At 56.1% G+C, this 3,975-nt stretch overlaps 1 long non-coding RNA gene across 1 annotated transcript; it reads right to left on the reverse strand.

The window, feature by feature from the left end:
* Window positions 1–207: 207 nt before the first annotated feature.
* Window positions 208–1,792, reverse strand: LOC103604547. The gene is made up of 2 exons (XR_551725.1): window positions 1,528–1,792; window positions 208–1,208 (listed from the first exon to the last, which is right to left on the reverse strand). It is a non-coding gene; the product is annotated as an uncharacterized LOC103604547 (long non-coding RNA).
* Window positions 1,793–3,975: the final 2,183 nt, after the last annotated feature.

Here is a 3,975-nt window from a genome sequence, read left to right on the forward strand (position 1 = left end):
GGGGGGGGGGGGAGGGAGATGGGTCAGATGGCCCCAAACTCCACAGCCAGACCCCTGCCCCTCTCTGTGGACAGTGGGCAGCCAGCCCGGGGACGCCCCCTGCCCCGGTCAACAAAAGGGTCGGCCACCTCCCCCCGACAGCTCAAGCCCTCCCTGGATTCTCCACATCTCCCCCAAACCTCACTGGCCAAGCAAAGTCCAGGAAACCTCGGTTTGAACTGACTTTATTATTTTGTAAATGTAAATTTTACAAAGCGCTTTACAATGAATGATCACATCCTTTTGTTTGTCCGTAATGGATTTCCGCCTTATGAAATGGCTCTGAGCACGCTTGAAGCCCTCGGGGTTTCCCTGGTCGCTTGTGGATGTTTCTATTTAGTTATTGATACAATGTCAGCCATGGCTAAAAAGTAACAGTCTTGACTCTACCGGGCACATAAACGGGAGGACAGAACTAAACAAAGGCTTCCTCCTTCTTAAACAAAACAAAACCAAACCCAAAAAAGCTAGCATCTTCTGCGGCTGAAACCTAACTCAGTGGTACTGTGAAACCTTCCTTTACAGCACAGGAACAATTTATTTTATTTATTTTTTAACAGTCATGAGTTACAGTACTACTTTAATCCCTAAACAGATTCTCTGAAACAACCGTCTCCTTTTTAAAAGTCTTTTTTCCAAACATTCTGTCCAAAGGATGAATGTTCTATTTGCACCCAGTGCCATCCAAATGTTCAAGTCAAAAATATTTATACATAGTTCTTTTTGTCTGCTAAAAATAGTATTGCAAGTTTTGGCTTCTTTTGACATAAAAATCATAATCACGTGCAAAACGCTAACCATGGACGTGGCTGATCAGAACGCAGGCAGGTCGTCCAAAACAAACGCTTTAGATACTGCGTGACTTTTCTTTTCAAAGAAAGAAAGAAACAAACAAACACAAAAAACCTTTGCCATTTTAGAAACATCTTGCACCAAGCCCTGAACGCTCCGTGACGGCGCATGGAGCCGGCTGGCTGACAGAATGACGAATCGTGCAGCAGCGACGCTCGGAGACAGTAGTTAAAGCAGAAGACGGCTGGCGCTCGGCCCCGCGCTCAGGAGTCACCGCTGGCAGAGGCGGGCAGAGGCTTTCTCTGAGTTTCACTTGGTTAATGGGCTGTAGGCCTTTCTCCACTTGCAGCAAAGATATTTCCATAAAGATAACCCATCTGAGGAGAACCCAAGCAGTAAATGACAACGGGGTGGGGGGTGCACTGGGCCAGTGCTAGAAAGTTCTGGCTGTTAAATAGGGACGGGTCAGGGCCAGGCCCACCAGAGTCCCCTCCGAGGTGGGTGATCTGCCCTTATGTCCCCACCTCGTGCCCTCCTCCCAGTTCTGAACACACACACCAAAGAGTGCATTTTCCTGGAGGAGACATACAACCAGACAACCGCTTTTTACCTTCTTCCAGCCCCCACCCGAAGTCACCCAACCCGGGGACACCAGGCAGGTCCTGCCAGGGAGGCCTCTCCCCGCTTGCCTCATACCTACACTTCATCCACATTTGGGGGCAGGCAGACAGCCAAGCCAAACACGAAGTCAGGCCACCACACGGCACTCCAGGCTGAGCGGACACAGTGCAGAGAAGATGACAGAATTCAAGTACCCGGTGCGCCAGCCTCCGCCCAGCTCATGGCACCTGCCACGTCCCCCGGCCCTTCTCCTGGACCTTCTGCACGCAGCCAGCTGGCTCCTTGGGCCTCCCCTGTGGGAGGGGAGGGTAGGGGAGGGTGGGGGGGCCGGGTCCCAGGCCGACCCTCACGTCAGCAGCTCCGCCGAGGTCCAGTCCCCTGTCCTCCTTGAAAAGGCGCGGATATACCTTAGCTCTGTAATAGACTCTATATAGTATATGCATATTGCTATAGTCAAGCTTAGGAATAAAGGTGCAGACATCTCATAAATACTGAGTGGCTCGTCTCTCGTCTACAGGGTCCGGATGAGTCAGGGTCACGCTCGCAGGACAGCCCCCAATTCTGGAATTAGTCATCTTGTAAACAAAGGAGGGGGGAGGGTCCGATTTTCTTAATTGGTTTTCCTTGGGAAAAATGATCAGAAAATGCTAAGGCACTCTGGAAGGCCCCTCCGAGCCCAGGCCCGCTGCCACCGCCCGCCCGCCTGCCACACGGTACATTCAGGATGCGGAGGGAGCACACCTGGCAGGTACAATCATCGGCCACGCACGTCCGCAAACGCTCCCGACCCACGTCCACCGCGGGACACGTTAGTGCAAAATGCTCAGCCTGGCCCACCCGGGGCGCAGGAGAGCTCAGAACCATTCACATTTAATTATTAAGTTTTACCTACAGCTCTTGCCTTCCTTACCCAGAACAACAAAACAGACGGCGACTATAAACAACTAGGGAACGAGGTCACGGGACATTGTGCTCGCCTGAGCAGCGGTCAGGCATTCTCTGTGCGGCCACCACCTCCTCCAGCGGCACCATTCCCTGCCCTAGGGGAGGGCGGGAGGCCGTGCCCACTTTGGAGTCGGGGGGACAGCCCTTCTGTCAATAGCCAGGACAGGTGGGTCTGTCTCCCAAAGGTCCCCAGGGATGGTCAAATTAAAGTGCAAATTTGGGTTGGGAGGGACAGGTGCAGAAAGTCCAGAGGGGACATGGGTGTGGCTCAACCCCACCTACCATCCCCCTCTGCCCCCTGGGCCCCTCCCAGCTCCAAGGAAGGCTTGGTCCAGGTTCCCAGGGGCCCTGTTGAGGCTCCAACCCCACCTGGGCCCATGACAAGGGAGGAAGAGGCAGAGAGAGGCCCACCTCTGGGCTGGGTGGCTCTGAGTCCACGTGGGAGCTGCATGCCCCTCTGCGCCTTGGGTCTCCCTGGACTTGGGGACCTAGGGGCAGGTAGAGGGACCGAAATGTGCTCCCACAGTGCCCATGGTCCACCTGCCCCCTCTCTGGAAGCCACTAGTTCTTTCTGGAGGGCAGGCACACACTTGACCTGGCTGGAGGAAGCCCCTCCAGTGAGGTCCCCCCAAGGCCTCTCCACAAGGGAGGGTGGTGTTAACAGAAACGAGGAGCACAGGGGCAAAGCATCTGACCGGCACCCCAGGTTCCCATGCAGGACCCAGCACATGGCCCTCCAGCTGAGGGAACTTTGTGGGTCGTGGGAGGGTGCTGGTCGGGTGGCGGCGAGACGCCTGCCCAGCCTGTATGCACACAGCAGGAGGGGCTTGCTCTGCACCGTGAGCTGGGAGGCGAGCTCTGGAGGGGCAGGGGGGGCAACACAGACCCGTCAAGTCTTGGCATGAGGGGGGGTCCTCTGACCACCCCTGGGGAGCTGTCTGGACCTCTGGAGGCAGTCCCTGGACAAGGGCTCAGTGCCCCCAAACTGAAAGGAAGAGGCACCAGGGCAAAGGACCACACGAGCACTTCACACAGCCACCCCCACCCCATCACCTCAAAACAGTAACTAAGCTTCAGTCAAACTTCAAAGTGAGCACTCCAGCCTCAAACCAGCCGGCCCATCTATCTGCCCCCCCACCCCGTTCCTGACTCTGGTCCCTCGTGGCATCCACACCTGCAAACTGCCCCAACGGAGGCCCATGCTGGCCGCCCACCCTCTGCAGCCTTGGGCACCCTCAGAGGTGCAGCCCAAGGCACAGAGCATGATGTTGGGGAGCCTAGCCTGGGGGGTAGGGGGTCTCACCGCAGCCCTGGCCCAGCCCAGGCTGTTGTTCTCGCCCCAACAGAGCCCCCTTCCTCCCCAGGCCAGGCTCCTGAGCTCAGTGTTTCCCTGGGACCTCCTCTGCCCCTCGTGGGAAGGGAGTGGACAATGCCTGGGACGGAGGGGACGTGGATATGCACCCTGACTGCCGCAGATGACCCGTCCCCAAGCCATGACAGGCCGGGGACGGGGACAACCATCCCTCCCAAATTTTTTTGCTCTATTGGGTCTGAAAGTTTCCAAACCATATATGAAAT

This window comes from Galeopterus variegatus, unplaced genomic scaffold (genome assembly GCF_000696425.1).
Source record: "Galeopterus variegatus unplaced genomic scaffold, G_variegatus-3.0.2 Scaffold5220, whole genome shotgun sequence".
Taxonomy (NCBI): Eukaryota; Metazoa; Chordata; class Mammalia; order Dermoptera; family Cynocephalidae; genus Galeopterus; species Galeopterus variegatus.